Below are 17,845 nucleotides of genomic sequence, written 5' to 3' on the forward strand. Positions count from 1 at the left end.
AGAGCGTCCAGAAGCCCATATTCTTTTGGTGAGATGACATAGCCACACAGGATGAACAAACTCACATACTGATGTTGGAGGTGTAATTGGGTACCTGCTTCTTGGAATGAAATTGACAGATGTATGTATATCAAGAGTCTTAAAAATGTTCGTATTCTCTGACCCAGTAAGTCCGTCTCTAGGAAATATATGCTCACAGAGTAAAAAGATTTTCATCATGATTGTTCCATATTAAACATTGACAAAATGTGGTAACTAACCAATATTTATATCCAATAGTGGAGAATATCCATATTATTATATTATGGAAAACCAGACATTTAAATTTGAGGCATATTTAATGACATGGGAATTGCTTATGAGATTGATCTATCTTATATTATATATTATACAAATGGACAATCATTAATTCCCTTCAGGCAATCCTGATAATAGACAGGCTTAGGTATTGTGTGGACATTGACTTTGCTCAGGGCCACTGCCCAGCCTGGGTCCATCCATTCTTGTCTCGTCATCATCAGATGTGCCCACACCTCATGCTCTGGCCTTTTCTGCCTAGTTCCCCCCCGCCGCCCGTGCATCCTTTACTTTGGCCAAAGTCAACCTGTCTATATTTGCACCTCCCACGCTCTGTGCCTTTGCTTTTGCTAGGACTAGTTTCCCAAATCTTTTTCTCACCCATGTGTTTTAATCCTGTCCTTCCATTGAACCAGTGAAAATGCTACTTCCTCTGAGAATTTTTTTCCCCCTTCTAAGGATCCCACCTGGAAATTGAGTGCTTCCTCCTCTGAATTTTTTATAGCATATTGATTGTATTACTTACATAGCATGCTCTGTGTATTGCTTTCTATTGTAATTACTTGTATGCATGTCTTCTTTTTTCCACTAGATTATTAGCCCCTCAAGGAGGAGATCTTATCTTGCATATCTTTGAATCACCCAAGTTGCCTCCCTTATAAAAATCATTCAATATATATTTTCCTGATGCATATGTCCATGTAATCACACTAATATGCATGATGAGGGAAATGTGAATAGGGAATTTCTAGAAACAAGACAGAAAAGAGAAAGCAAAATGAGAAAGGGATAAGAGCAACTGTAAAATTTTAAAATCTCTAGAATTAGTTTAGTGGAAGAATAAAAATAATTTTAATTGATTTACAGAATAAGAGACTATCTCACAGGTGTTTTCATATGTCTAATACTTTTCTTAACTGGGTACATCATTCATTCATTTACATGGAATATATTTGAGAATATTATAAGACTTAAAGACACCTAGTCGTTGGGTGCAAAAGCCTATGGTACATGTGACATAACTGCAGGCCATGAAGAAGGCCCAAGAAACCTGCAGATTGCAAGTTTAGTGTGCACCTCTAGTGTGATGTAGCTGATGGGAAATTACCAAATAAAACCAAGACTAGTGCACGCTGAAGCTCCATTGAAAGGAGCCTGGTATCCAGCTTAACGAAGATGATGGTCTCACTTTTAGACCTTTCCTGAAGCACAGCCTCCCTTCCTGTCCTTTATGGACTGTAAGATGATAGAGGGCAGTGAAGAATTGGGTCTGTGGAAATTTGGAAACTAGATCATATGATAAAAGCTGAGTATGTTTAGTCTGGAGAAGTACAGACTTATAGAACAGTGAACATTTGCTAAGTGACCTCAGATGTTTGAGTCTTCCAGTGCAGTGCTTCTTCACCTTCAGAGTGTACACAAATTACCTGGGGATCTCATTAAAATGAAGATCATCCTGATTTAGTAGTTGTTTGAAATACAGAATCCCAGGTCTGGGTTGGGACCTGGGATTCTGTATTTCAAATAACTTTTTAGGTGATGCCAATACTGCTGGTCCGTGGACCACGCTGAGGGGCAACGTTCCAGAACAGCTCTGTCCGGTGGACCACTGCGGTGATGGGAATATTCTATATCTGCATTGTCCAACATGGTAGCCATCTGCCACATGTGCCTCGCGAGCACTTGAAATGTGGCTAGTGTGACTGAGAAACTGAGTTTTTTTATTTTATTTAGTTTCACTTAAATTTAAATAGTTACACGTGGCTAGTGGCTACTGTACTGGGCAATGCAGTCCAAGAGGATGTAACCAAAACTAATGATTGGAACTTAAAGGGGTTTAGACTTCACTTTCATTATATGAGTTTTGGAACAATTATAGTTGTTTGCCATTGAGAAGGCTTCCCAGAAAGTATAGTATTCAAGTCTGTGATCATCTGTAAGGAATATAGAAGAAAGGACACTTCTACTGAATGGGGAGGTGGATGCAAGAGGCGGTAGCATGCAATTGGAACAGAGAGTTAATCTACTTAACACAGTGGTTCTTAGCTAGGGACAGTTTGGCTCCCAGAGGACATGTGACAGTGTCTGGAGACATTTTTGGTGGTCACAATTGGAAGAAGTGCTACTGGCATTTAGTGGGTAGAGGCAGGGATGCTGCTAAACATCCTACAGTACTGAGGACAGTCCCCTGCAACAGGACTTATCCAGCCCAAAATGTCAAAAGTGTCAAGGTGAAGGAACCCTTGTTTTAACATATACAGAGCTTTTATTAATCAATAATAAAAAGATTAACAATGGAGTAGAAAAATCAGTGGAAAACAAGGATAGACAATTCTCAGGGAGAAAAACACAAAAAACAACCAACCAAATAGAATTTAGGGAATGATGCTCTACCTTACTGCTAATAAAATATGTGTAGGTTAAAATAATGAGATTATATTGAGCTATTATATTGCCAAAGTGTCAGCTATCATATTGGGCAAAGATTTTTTCTAAGTGTGTGTGTGCATTTTTCTCAGCTCCCCTCCTACCCTTTTGTGTAAAGTTTAATGCACAATGGTGGCCAGGGGGGTAAAATGGACCCTAATCACTGTTTGTGTATAAGTTGCCCCAGCCCTCCTGGGGGGAGCAGTTTGTTGTTATAATCAGTATTTAAATGTGCATGCCCTTTGCCCACCAGCTATTCTACTTCTAAGAATTTATCCTGGAGAAATGATGGGACATATTCACATAGATGTGTATACCTAGATTTTCATTATAACATTGTTTAAATTTGGAAAGAGCCTAAATATTCAACTTAAAGGATTGGCACATTTCCGCCATAGAATATTCTGCATCATTTGTGCGATAAGGTGGGCCTTGATATGTGGAAGGATGTTAATGATAGAAATTAATGTTGATCAGGTATAGAACAGTAACTTACATTGAAAAAGATTTCTACATGACCATGTGTTTACATTTAGGCAGATGGGCAAATATTGGGACTAGTTTTTAGGGAATTTGGGTTCAAGTCAGTCATTCCTTATCTCTTTTGGCAAATATGTTAATTCAGACTCTCAGTTTCTTAATTTGTAAAGTGAAAGAAACTCCTACACAACTACTTACTTCACAGGATGCCTAGACCAAATGATGCTTTGTTGGCTAAAAGCACTATGCATTTTATGTCTCCAGGTTGGCACTGGCCTAATTTAAAATTATTTGTGCTTTTGTGATATACAGGTTCAAGTGGAGCTAGAAAAGTTCACAGGCTGTTTCCCCAGGCATTGGTTAGATTGTACAACCTTGGGACTTGCCCACTTCATCCTTTTCATGTGATTGCTAGAGGGAGAGAACAAACCGAAAGAGCATGAAAGCATGGAGCAGCTTTTTGGGCAAGATTGTGGCTAATAAAGCTGATAAAAATTATTTCACAGTATGGCTCTTGAGGTTTCTCCATCAGCAACCTTTTTTCAAAAAAAAAAGTTGGGAGCGTAGATTTCTTAGCTTCTGTTAAAATCAGAATAAATTCTTTTTTGATATTTGATTGATGTCCCACTTATATATCATACTAAGAGCTGGGCCATAGAGTAATGAATACAGTAAAAACAGGCATTAGCAAAGTCATTCATTAGGGCTTTGTTTACAGTTTACTGGTGGAGAATAGTAATTGGTTTTTAGAAGAGAGGTCTTGATATTTGTGGTTTGTAGAAAAATTAAATGTGCTTGAAATAACCTTGGCATGTAGTATTTTTCCTCATTTTAATTTATTACAGTCAAGTCAGAACCATCCTGAAAAACATTCAAGACAAAGGGTTTTGAATTAATGCATTGTTACAATAGGTTCTAAATAGGATCTGAAATGGCAAAATTGCTTAACTTATTATTTTCTGATGGAATATTACCGTATTTCAGATATTTATAACTATACTAATATTTTAATGTTTTTGGCATGTACTAGAAAAACATTTATGGAGAAGTTTCAACATGCAGAATATTAACAGAATAGTGTAATAACCCCTCACCCCCTGGCAATACCCCTCACATTTCCCTAACCTATCAACCTGTGGCAACTCCTACCCCATCCACACCTTACTTCTTCCTCTGTTATTTTGGAGCAGCTTCTAGATATTCTATCATTTCATCCATATATGTTTTAATTTCTATCTCTAAAAGATAAGGACCTTAAAAAAGTTCTAAATATAATACTATTGTCACATGCACTGAAAAATTAGCAATACTTCTTTAATACCACTAAATATTCAGGCAGTGTTCAAATTTCCAATCATCTCATAAGTGCTGTAGTGGTTTTTTTTTTTTTTTTTTTAACTTTTTTTTGAATCGGTATTTAAATAAGGACTACATATTGTGATTAATGTTTTTAAAGTCTCATTTACTTTTTTCCATTTGTTATTTAGCTGTTGAGGAGACCAGGTTGTTTGTCCTGTAGTTTTCCCTGCAGCCTGGATTTTTGTTGATTGCATCCCTGCAGAGAATTTAAAATGTTGCTCTGTTCTTTATGTTTCCTGGAAATTGGGAGCTGAATTTAGAGGCTGGATAAAAATCAGGTTCTTTTTGGAGGGGAGTGTGAGGGAGCTTTGTACTAAATTTTGGGAAGTTAATCTTTCATGTAATTCTCTTTTAGGGAAATAATGTATATTAGAGTGAAAAATATGCTTAGAAGTAAGGTTCTTGAATTCTTTGTTATAAAATATATGTGTTATGTGTAACTATAAAATCTTTTTTTTTCCCCCAGGACATTATGAAGACAACATAAAATTTAATTCTAAGTGATTTAGCCACATTATGAGGTGAAATTTACCTACAGTTAACCAAATAGTGAACTGAACATATACCAACCTATTACAAATCATAAATAGCAGACTTGTGGTTCTGTATGAAAAATTCTGCAGTGCTCTTTATTTAGTCATGGGTATATTTATAATCAGGAAGAGGGGAATGAGAAGGTTCTGATTTGTTAGTGAGGTTTTAATTTTTTAAGCCATATGTAGAGAATGCAATGAAATCATTTACTAGTGTAATTGAGATTTTCAGCTTGGTTTCCCATCCCCAGACACTATCACTACTGTGAAGTGACTGAATTTCAAAGGTGTTCTGAATGCTTTAGCATATCTTTATTCCATGCTTGTGTTCTTCTCTGCATATGTAATAAACCAGAACTCTGGCAGGATTTGCCTACCTTCAGCCTCTGTGAGTCTGCATTGATGTAAGACTAATGTTATTTTGAACCAAAGTACACAGGTTGTAATGGTTTTTGGATTGAAGCATTCACTGTAACCTCTGTGGAGTGGTTGGTCTTGTCACCCATGTATCTATGACAGAAAAATGCAATTAATTTAAGCATATGGCATGAATAGCATGGTGTTCGAACCCTTGTAAAAATTAATCTGTGATGAGAGGATATTTTGTTTGCCTGTGGATTATTGGTCTGCTTTGTTGGCTCTACCTCATTTATTAACTGTGTCCACTTGACATGGCTGTCTTGTACAGAGGGAAAACTGGGATTGAAAGTCAAGAGATTTAAATTCTAAACCTGGCTCTGTTGGAGAGTTGCCAGGTTTAGCAAATAAAAATACAGGCTGCTCAGTTAAATTTGAATTTCAATGGATAGGGGATAATTTTTTTTAACTTAAGTATGTCAAATGCTACATGTAACATATTTATATTAAAATTATTTGTTGTTTAAGAGAAATTCAAATGTTACGGGCTGTTCTGTATTTTATCTGGCAGCCTTACTCTACTGGGAGCTGTTATGTAACTTTTGGCAAGTTACTTTACCTCTTTGAGTCTCAAACCTCATCTACAAAATGAGAGAATTGGAATAGAATTTCTAAAGCTTCTCATATTCCTCTTTGTAGTAATTTGTTCAAAAATTTTCTCCCAGAAGTATACAAAGACAGATATAAGGATGTTTTTTGTTGCTTTGATTAACTTGCGAAAGATTGGACAAAACCCGAGTTAGAGACTATTATTTCTAACTCCCTGTTTTCCTCCAGATACTATAGTAACACATATATACTCTAAATTTATGGTGGGCACATAGATGCCTGGAGTAAAGACTACATTTCCTAGCCTTCTTTGTGACAAAGTATGGCCATGTAACTAAAATATGGCCAAGGGTATGTGAGTATGAGCAGTATGTGCAGTTTCTGGGAAGCACACTTAAAGAGAAGGGGATGTCTTTTTCTCCTCCTCCAACCCCCTTCTGCTGCCTGGAATGTGGATGTTGTGGCAGGAGTTGGAGCAGCCATCTTGGACCATGAGGTGAACTTGGGAATGAGGCCATGCATGGTGGAGTAACAAGGGGGCAGGGACATGAGTGTCTGACATTATAAAGTACCAGAGCAGCCCTGTACTGTCTACTTCCACAGCTTTTTGTGATGGAGAAAGATAATTTTATCTCGTTACAGACACTGTTATTTTGAGTATAGCTGGACCTTATTCTGAATAGTATATAAACTTGATATCTGTTATGGTATACCCATAAAATACAACATTGGGAAGCCTTTAACAAGATTAATAAGGTATTAGTGATTACTTCTGTATGCAACAATATGAAATAACTGCATCATTACAAAAGCGAAAAAAGCAAGCTACAGAACAAAGTGTATGCTACCATATGTGTAAGGAAAAGGGGCTATAGGAATGCCTGTGTATGTGTAGACTTGTCTCGGAAAGAATAGCCAAGACACTGGTAACAGTCATAGCCAGGCACTGGGGAAATAAGAATCTTACTTTAAAATGGTATGTTTTTCTACTATTTGAATTTTAAAACCAATTTTTTTTTTTTTTTTGAGACAGAGTTTTGCTCTGTTGCCCTAGGTAGAATGCAGTGGCATCATCATAGCTCACTGCAACCTCAAACTCCTGGGCTCAAGTGATCCTCCTGCCTCAGCCTCCCACATAGCTGGGACTCTGGGACTACAGGTGCATACCACGATGCCTGGCTGATTTTTCTATTTATAATGGAGACAGGTTCTCTGTCTTGGTCAAGCTGGTCTCGAACTCCTGAGAGTTAGAATGTTGTCAAGCAATCCTCCTGCCTGGTGCTAGGATTACAGGTGTGAGCCATTGCATCTGACCCAAAATAAGTTTTAAAGTTTTTAAAATAAAAACTTTTTAAAAAAGCCCTGACATGCTGCTGAAGCTCTCTAGCACATTGTTCTTTGTGTTGTGGAAATAAGATAGACTGAGTCCTTGTCTTCTAAGAGCTTGTGCCGCAACAGAGGAGAAGGACAGGAGAATTGATCACCATTTAGTAGTTTGAGGTAGGAAGCTGTGAAGTTTGAGAGGAGTGAAAGGAAGGGCTGTTGGAGATGAGAAAAGGGGCGAGGAAGTGACTTTTTAAAGTGGAAGGTGGGAAGTAGCCACTGTTCCCAGTTATTGGAAACAGTTGCAATTCCTACCGCCTTCTGTGTCCACTCCCCCTCCACCCCCATTCTCCAGTGAGCCAAGCAAAGGGAAGGGACAATTTTTCTTTTTAAAAAATCTTTCCTTTTTATGCTTGCAAAACTAATGTATACTATTTGTAAAAAGTTCAAACTTGAAAGAAACATGTAAGAGGAAATAGGGAATGCCATCTCTCTAAGATAACTACTATTGAACTTGGAATATATTCTTTCATAGTTTTTCTATTAATATATTAATGTTATCAACACGTACTGCTGTATCCTACTTTTTTATTTAGCAATACGTCTTGGACACCTTTCTGTGTGAACACATGTCAAACCACCTCATTCTCTTTAATAACTGTCAAATATTCTATTGGGTGGACAGACTGTATTTTATTTAACCAAATGCTTATCATGGACATCTGGTTTGTTTCTAGTTTTTCAGTATTACAAATAATTACTCAATTGAGCAAAAATTTCTGAAGAATAACCTCCTAGGAAAGAATTTCTAGGTGAAAGGATATGAACATGTAAAATGTCAATAGCTAGTACCAAACTACCCTCCAAATTGTTGTGTGATTTCTACTTAGACTAGCAGAGAGTGTGAATTCCTCATTAACCACATGTTTTCCAATCCTGGGCTTTTTATCAGTATTATAAGCCAAAATAAATCTTATTTTATTTTGCATTTCATTAATTCTTTGTAAGCAAAGCTTCTTAATTTAGTATTCATTTGGAGTTCCTACTTGGTGAACTGTCTGTGTGAAAGGAGAGATCCTAACCCACTGATGAAAGTATTTCCTGAGCATCTCGTTCAAGGTTAAGCAATCTCCAATCGGATAATTTCTTGAGCCACAAGAAACCCCAGTTTCCCTTTTAACAATTGAAGACCGAATCCAAAGACAATGTTACAGAACTTAAGATTTGAAATAAAGTACTTAAAGATCCTGACACTTTGGTTTTTATAGCTTAGAGTCTGAAATTTTTGAAATAATAGCTTCATGAGATATAATTCATATATGAAACACTTCAGTTATTTACAGTGTACACTTCAATGATTTTTTAGTATATTCAAAGAGATGATCAACTATCATTGTGGTCAATTTTAAAACATTTCATCACCTGAAAGAGAAACTCATACCCATTAGAGGTTGCTCCGTATTTTTCCCAAATTTCCCTGTCCTAAGCAACCACTACTTACTGTCTGTATAGGTTTACCTATTGTGGGCATTTCATGTAAATGGAAGCATACAATATGTGTCTTTTTCCCATGAGTTTCTTTCGCTTAACATGATGTTTTCAAGATTTATTCATGGTATGGCATGTATCTGTTCTTTATTCCTTGTATTGTCAGATAATATTCCATTGTAGGGATATACTACATTTTGTTTATCCATTCATCAGTTGATGAACATTCAAGTTGTTTCCATTTCTTGGCTATCATGAGTTAATGCTGCTATGAATATTAGTGTACTATGTGTAACCTTTTGAAGACTGTCACACTGTTTTCCAAAGAGGGGCTTCTTGTACCATTTTACATTCCCACCAGCAGTGTATAAGATTTCCAATTTTCTACATCCTTGCCAATACCTGTTATTATCTAACTTTTTTATTGTATCCATACTAGTGGGTATTAAGTGGTATCTCATTGTGGTTTTGATTTGTATTTCCCTGATAGCTGATGATGTTGAACAACTTTCTACATGGTTATTGACCCTTTGTATGTCTTCCTTGGAGAAATATCTATTCAGATCCTTTGCCCGTTTTTAATTGGGTTATTTATCTTTTAATTATTCAGTTGTAAGACTTCTTTACATATTCTAGATTGTATTGGTTTTCATAGCTTGGAGGTAGTTAAAAAGTCAGGTCAGAATTAGCTAAGAGTCTATTGTTCAATAATTTCACTGTACTGTAGTTGGAAAGTAGTTTTTATGTTTTTGGAGTTAACCTAGAAGACAGTTTAACCAAAAGTTTTATTTGAAATATTAATTATGTTTGGAGTTTCTGTTGAATTTTCAATAAGAAAATTAATTTCATTTCTGTAGTTTAAGATCCTTGTTGAAGTTTTATTCTGGATAGTTTAGAGTTGGTTAAATATGCTTATTTTGCCTATAGTCAGGTTCTTTCCCACAACAATAGTTTTCACTTCTGTTTTGGTAAAGAAGAAATCTTGCTGTGGGCATGTTGACTGACCTTGGGCAAGCAAATGCATCCCATGAGAATTCCTCACTTAGACCTTTTAGCTGGTAGAGAAAATTCTCTACTTATCAAAGGCACTGAGCTGGAAACCAGGTCAGAGGTCAGTGGATAGAGTGAAATTGCAGGAGAACAAAAGACAATTACAATTCCTTTTTTTTTTTTTTTTTTGCTGTAACTCACCCAGGCCTTGAAGGAGACACAGAAGTTGGTGTCCAGGTGATCTGGGAGTTGAGTGATGCTAAGCCTTGTGCTATGATGCTTTTTTGGTCTTCCCTGAGACTAATGGTTTGCTGATCTTGGCTTTCAGTCAATTGGCCCATGTTTGATTTGGAAAAAAGAATTAGAGGAGAAAGTTTCTTGATTAGAGAATTTTCTAGTGATTCAATTCAGTCCATTCATTCATTCCTTCCTTCATTCATTCCATAAGTCTGTTATGCTCTCACTATGGGCTAGAAACAATCTCAGTTGTTAGGGATATAGGGGTGAAAATGACCGATTTAATCCTTCGTTTCAAGAGCTACTTGTCTGTCACCATAGTTACTCAATAGAGAGTTACACAAAAAATGAATTACAATGGTGTGACCTGTATGGAAGGAGATCTTTGGGAATCTGTCAGAGCATGTAACTGTGCAGGGCCCAGGGAAGGCTTCCCTGGGGGAGTGACATTTTAGTTGTGATATAAAGGATGACTGGAGCCAGCAAGGTGGGGAGAGTGGGAGTACAGAACATTCTAGACTAAGGCAATAGCAGGTGTGAAGACCCTGAGGGACGAAGTGATAAGTGGGAGGCACCAGAAGGGAATTGTGGACAAGAAAGAGCCAGAGGGAGGTGGTTTCAGGTGAGATTATGGAGGTTGGTGGTGGCCATATCATGTGGGACTTCCTAGCCTGTGGCACCATGTTTGGGCTTTGTGTGCTGCCGTAGCTTTTGAGTGGCCAGTGAGGAGAATGGAAGGTTAGAATTACAAGGTCCTTGTTCACTGAGATCCTTTTATCACAACCTCCATCATCTTTACTGGGAACCATTTTCTACTGAACTTTGTATAAAAGTCATGTCTCCAAGTGACACTGTAAAATAAATATTCAAGGACTTTTTGTTTTTAATTTAATTTTATTTTTTAACCTTATGTAAAACTAGTTAACTCTTCCCCATTCTGAGAGTTTGCCCTGAAACAGTACCTTATGCTATGGTGCATTCTAGCTCAATGGTCAAAGATGGGAGTAGACAGAAGCTAATGAGTACCATCTCAGTATGGGAGTCAGTGTGAATCATTTTTATCTCTTTAAGAAGCAGGGATATTTGAATCACTGTGCACATGCCTACCACTTCCTTTCTAAATTGTCCTCTAAAAAGCCCCAGCAAGATAAATAGAGGATGCTTTTGTTGGTAGCAAATACCATAACTAAATAAACATTCCTTGAAGTTGTCTTGGTTCAGGATGGAGAACCAAAGATATAAGGGAGATATTTTCATAGCTAATGGCCAGAAAACACTAAAAAGGATATAAAACTATTGTGGTGGCATTAAATGTTACATGGGCATTCATGTATAAACATAGACACATGTTTGCCTGGCTGAATCCACTTGCATCTCAATAATTTTGATAGTTGAAACAATTTTTAAAAATCATTTCTTTAGAACAGCTTAGCTCTTTGAGGTGCCTCTTCACCTTCTAGCAGAAGATGGGTGTTTGCTATTATTTACACCACAGGATTCTAATATGTTTACTTGGATACATTGCACGGTGTGTCATCTGTACTGTGCTTTGTACACAGTAGGCACGGGGTAAGGATTTGATTTGACTTAAAATTGAATAGCATCCATGGAATGTAAAAATTAATCTCCCATCAGCTATGATCTGGGATATTATGATGCCCAGGGGACGGAGAAAGTTATTTTTAATATTTTTCCTAAAGCCCATAGGTATATTTTAATTAATTTGGCAAATAAAAAAACTTATCTGATTACAGGCACATTTTTCTCCCCCCTGGAGAGATATTCTGCACAGTCTCGTAAGTAACCCATTCCTGTGCATGGTTGCCTTATCAGTACAGTCTCCTTTATATGAAACCTTGATTTCTACTTCTATAATGAAAACTCATTTTCTCTGATGCCTTCCTAAGTCATGACGGAGAAGCCAGGGTCGTCATTCAGTTGTCACAGCTAACGTACTTACTTGAGTTGATAATACTCACCTTAAACAGTAGGATGACATTGTATTTAGAATCAAGACTGCAGCCTTCTCCCTGCCCTGCACTTCTTATTTCCTTAACCACCCTCTTTCTCACTCTCCTTATTCCTAAAATGGGAATGGTAGTAACACTTCATAGTTGGTGTGAGGGTCTTCTCATGGCGGATGGTTGATGAACTATAAAATTCTAGATAGAGGTTAATTACTGGCATTATTTTGTTCTTGTCCCCTCCCTGATGAGGGTATGGGGGTGTAGTCTATGGTGCATGCTGAAAGCTGTGACCAGGTCCCTTAGATGGAGTGACACTGTGGCCTCAATCCAGGGCACAGCAGGAAACTCAGCCTCCTGCTCCTTAGGGATGACCTTTCAATTCAGAATAGTTTGCAATGTTCATATGGGACACCTAATTCAGTATTTATTTTTGGAACATCTCCCCTGTGTGAGATTCAAGTTGTTCAAGATATGCTGTGGTCTGAATGCTTCCCTTAGGTTCTCATTATAATCCCCAGAACATCCTTCGAGGTGAGTGCAGGAGCCATTGTTCCCGTTTAACTAACTGATGACGAAACTAAAGCTCAGGGGTCAGTCTGACGAAGCGTGAGTCACATTTGGACACTGAAGTAAGTGCTGGGAGTCCAGTGCATTTTCCCCACAGCACACTGCCCTCAGCTCTATTAGACTGTCAGAGTCAGAGTCCAGTCGTAAATGAGTGCTCTCCTCCACCCTGGGAGGGGTCCTTATGTACAGTGCTTCCTGTTAATCCTGGGTTTCCCAGGCCAAAGCAGGGATAACACCCTGTGGCCTGAGAATTCAGCCTTTCCATCAGGCCTGGTCATTGAGCTCTTGGTTATGTTGCAGGTGAACTAGCTGATTCTTAAAAACAAAAACAACTTAAGAATTTCTTGCTACTAAAAATGTGTCTCCATTTTTTCCTCTTACATCCAACTAGCATGTTTATATTTTGTGCCAATGACAAATATTGTACTGTCACTCTCCATTTTGGTTCCGGTGGCAGACGTCACTAATCATTCATGAGACTTTCCCGTTAAACCTAATTTTGGCTTTAGAATCCTTCCAAACCCAAGGCGCCAGGTAGCCAGTCACTTCTGTTTGCTGTCCCTTGTTGCTTTTTACTGTTAATGCAGCTTATAACATTCTTATCACTCAATCACTTGGGGGGCAGGGCAGAATGACCTAGCGTTAGTTTAGTTTGAAAAGTAAGCCATGAGGAGATAGTTGTGAAATTCTATTTTTGGTGTAGAAATAAGAATGTTATTAGAAACCCAGGGTTGAGTTGGTTGTAATTTTTTCCCCTGAAACTCAGTGGGAGGATTTCCAAGAAGCTGAGTGATAGGTCTTTTGTGTACGGTAAAATATACTTGATGGAAAAGCTGATGGAAACGCTAATTAACAAGTAGTTTCTAATTAGGGCATTTTATCCTGTTGAGAGAGGTTTTGAGAAAAGGATTTTTTTTCCATTGTAAGAACACATTATTCCATCCCCAAGTTCAACATGGTCATTTATTTTATTGGCTGTCACTGGTTGAGCATGGAAAAAGGAATTATTAACTGAGATGGTTTTTCATTGTTAAAATTTCAGCCCTATTTTAGACTCCCTTTCAGAGTCAGCTGTAGATTTAACGACCGAAACTTAGCAACCTTTGTGAAGTTGGATTTATATAGCTGTCACTAATTGCTGTTAACTTCTTGTTCTTGGACCCCATCTAGGTGGGCCTCGCCTTCCTAGGTCAAAGCAGAGCAGATTTTGCAGGTTTCTTGAACACTCTGAACTTTTCTTTACCCAGAGAATGACATCTACAGGTTCTCAGCCTGGGCTTCCTGATTTCTCGGATTTCCTTCCAAGCAGTGGAATCAAAGCATAGACAGGGTAAGATAATAGGACCAGACAGTGACATGATTTATTAACTCTGCTGACTCCAGCAGAAGTCAGCTAGAGAAGCAACAGGCCAGCTCCCTTGAGAACACATGATTGACCTAACATCTAGTCTCTTTCCTAGGACATTGTTCTTTTTGCGGCACAACCCCTGAGGTGGCACTAACAAGACCACGTGTGGACCTCACCTGCCATTGCAGGTGGGGTAGTTTCATCTCATTTGCAGGTGGCTTTTCTCATTCTTATGCCACTGTTACGAACTGGCAGAGAAACTGAGTATTATAGTTGTAATTCTGGAGATTGTGGGCACTGCTTGGTCAAGTTTCTTTTGTGCTGCTGACTCTTGTGGTTAAAAAACTGAAGATCATTCCACAGTGAGGCCTGTTTTTTTCTCTGTATTTTGCTCTCTGTGAAGCTCTCACCTGAAGGTCTGGCTGACTGGCACAGTTTCTCTTGTGTTGCCTGAACTCCTTGGTCTATTTCCCTCCTCCCATGTAATCAATTTCCCCTATGAACAGTTCTTTCCACCTAACAGCTGTTGCTTAACTGGCTTACTTTTTACTGTTTCCCATTTGCTTATAATGTGGTCAGACTGGAAAGTGAGCTATTATTTGTTCATCCTTAGAAGAAGAATTCTATAATGTATGCATTACAATTTTTTATACTTTGTCTCCTAACACTCTGAAGGCTTTGTCCCATAATTTTCATAAATTTCTCTTGCGATCTGTAATTTCTCTTTATATTCTGGAAATATAATTAGTGTTGATTTTAAAGTTTGATAATCCTGCTTCCTTGTGTGTTGTATTCAGTTGATAATTTTTTGGGGGGGTACCACCTGTAAGCAAGGTATTGGGTGAGGTGCTATTGGGGTTCAAAATAAGGGCTTATGGTTTTTGTGGATGGAGAGGATAGATTAGGTATATATATGATTGCCATGCAAAGTAGAAAGTGATACACATTAAAAGTACAGTGTGGATAAAGTACTGTCAGCACGTAGAATAAGGAAAGGAATCCTGGAAGGCCTCAGGGAGGAGGTAGCATTTGAAATAGGCATGGGAAGTCTAGATTTTGAGCTTCATGAGGCCAGGGTCTGTGGATTCTTTTGGATACTATTGTATGCCCAGTGTTGAGCATAGTCCTTTGCCCACATTGGTGCTCCATAAGTATTTATTCTGAAAATGATGGGTTGGGATTTGGATATGTAAATACAATATTGGAAAAGTCTTACTTAAAGGGAATGGAGTGATTAGGGGGAGAAATAGAATGGAAGATGAAAACAGGAATCATCTATGAGAATTATGTCTCTCCACCATTGTATAATAAGATATTCATAGGTTAATTTTCCAGTTTTCCCTACACAGAAAATTATTCTAGTCACAGGCAGGGAGCCTTTGTTGAAAATGAGACTTAGAGGCAGTAATGTGGGACTTGCTCTGGCCCCTTATCCAATCATGTCTCTTTAGCATTGATGGCTGGGTCATGTGCTTCTTGCAAGGACACTCTTGGAAAACAAAGAGGTGACAGGAGGGCAATGATATTCTTCTTTGAATGGAATTTGATTACCCTTGCGTGCGTTCAGGTGGTGAGAAGAGCTCAACTGGAGAGGTTATAAAATCTCATCATTTTCGAAGGCAGTCCAAGGGCTTGGACACATTAGCAAAGGCGACAGTGTTGTCATGGTGAAAGAATATTATCCAGCACCTGCCTGACCTAATCCCAGGTTTCACAGACACAAATGGCAGAGAATCTGAATAGTCAAATAAACAAGAGAGGAACAGCAGGGAGGTAATCTTTGGTATGGTCCACTGCCCATTTTATTGGCATGTTCATTTTAGAAGATTTTAAAAATCACTTTGCATTGTGCCAGGTTAAAGAGAAACCAAGAACACCCACAATGTGATGAGAATCCTTAAGGATTATGCAGAATTAGACAGAGGCCAAACTGCTGAATTTTGTAACAGAGGTTTTATGTGTGTATATGGGGCTTTATAATAATAATAAAAAAATGGTTAAACACTTTCGCAGTAATTATAAACAATTGCAGCTCATAGCATTTTTAGAGTTGAGCAGACATTCTCTAATGCCTATATTCTATTTATAATATATCTAAAATTTGACCATACTTTTAATATCCATATTAAATTCTTACAGATTAGTGAGTTTTATATAGATGCTATTTCACTATGGCACATTTTTGCTAACTTTTTAATAGTATATACTCCTATATCCTGATAATGTCTCTATTCTCCTTGTCTGTGATCCAGCCTTATCTGCTTGGCTTGACAGTAAGTTCCAGCTGGGTAGAGCCACTGTCTGATCTGACTGTAGCCCTTGATGTGACTAGCATAATGCTTGGCCCATCATAGTTCTTCAAAAACTATGGGATTAAATGAAAGCAAAGGATGTCATTTCTTTTGTTGCTGTGACATTTATTTATAATTGAGGCAGGAAAGTTACAGGAGACACTATTTTCTACCCAACAACTATTATCCATTTTCTCTCTTGATAACAGAATTTGATTTTATTTTGATCAGCAATATATATGTATATTCAGGCCCAGAAGGAGAATCACAATTAGTATGTCAAGACAATCCTACTTCCTCTGATAGATTTTTAACTTCCTAGCATCCTTTGTAGTTAGAGGTGGTCATGTAACCCATTGACTGCTGAGGCACAGGGGGAAATTGGCTGGAGGGGGCTTCTGGGAAAGCTGGCATTGCCTCCTTTTCCCCTTCCTTCTGCTTTGAATATGGACGTGATACCTGGAGCTGCAGGGACCATTTTGCTGTGATGATACAAGTGTGAAGATAAGTATGAAGGAAGATTGATTGGGTCTTGGATGACATCATTAAGTGGCCCAACTGAGGTCAGAACCACCTACCTCTGGCCTTCTTAGTTTGTGAAGAAAAACAAAGCCCTATTGGTTGTGGTCACTGTGGTTGGATTTTGTTGCTATTGAATTGAAATAGAGATGGCACAGTGAGGGAAGAATGTCTACAGCAGACCTTCTCTTCATCTAAGGGACATCTGTGACAGCAGAACATCTGAAAACCACCAATCCCTCTCACAGGTCCAGGCAACTCTTTGCTACCCCACAAAAGACTTCAGGCTCTGTTGCAGCCACTTTTATATGCTGTTCATGCTGGGTGAAAGAGCTTCTGTTGTACCTATTATTTTACCTGGCCAAAATCTTACATACAGTGTTATATTTGGCATTTGCTTTGTAGTTTTACATTGTACTTCTCCATGTTTCCATGCGGTCTAGCATTTCATCATTTTAAATAGCAGGAGCTGTCTCCCAGTGTCAGTGGTTCTGTGTTCATTTGCAGAGCCAATTACTAATGCTGTCTTTCTAGCATGGAAAACCAATAGAGGTGTGGGGTCTGGACCAGCGGGTCCCAAGCCCTGTTTGTGATCAGAATCATCTGGAAGAATTTAAGAAAACAAAAATAAAAATACAAAACAAAACCAAGACCAAAAAACCCAAACCAAACCAAGACAAAACCCAAAAACCCCACCAGAAAATAAAACCCAACTATAGAGAGATTGATTTAGAGTGTCTAGGGTGGAGCCCATATTTTTAAAAGTTTTCCAAAGGGTTTGGAGGATTGCCAGGGTTGGGAAACTCTGGAGATAATTCCATGATCCAATTCTTTCTATCAAAATAAATGAAGAGAAAAATGTAATCAGACCTGATCTCTATAACCATTGTATTAGGAACGGAAGTCAAAGAAATCTGGGGTGCTTGGGGTGTTTCACTCTGACTTAACTGTTACTGTTAATATGCAGTTTCATCTAGCATGTACTGATGTTGACATCTTAGTTTTTGCTGTTAATGAGTTTTGAGGTTTTTTTTGACTTTCTCCTACCAAGTG

At 38.1% G+C, this 17,845-nt stretch overlaps 1 protein-coding gene across 1 annotated transcript in view; it reads left to right on the forward strand.

Annotated features, from left to right (window-relative positions):
* ERC2 (ELKS/RAB6-interacting/CAST family member 2) overlaps window positions 1-17,845 on the forward strand; it is a 421,277-nt gene that overhangs the window by 55,726 nt on the left and 347,706 nt on the right. The window lies entirely within an intron of this gene.

The sequence above is a fragment of the Lemur catta genome, chromosome 18 (genome assembly GCF_020740605.2).
Source record: "Lemur catta isolate mLemCat1 chromosome 18, mLemCat1.pri, whole genome shotgun sequence".
Lineage (NCBI taxonomy): Eukaryota > Metazoa > Chordata > Mammalia > Primates > Lemuridae > Lemur > Lemur catta.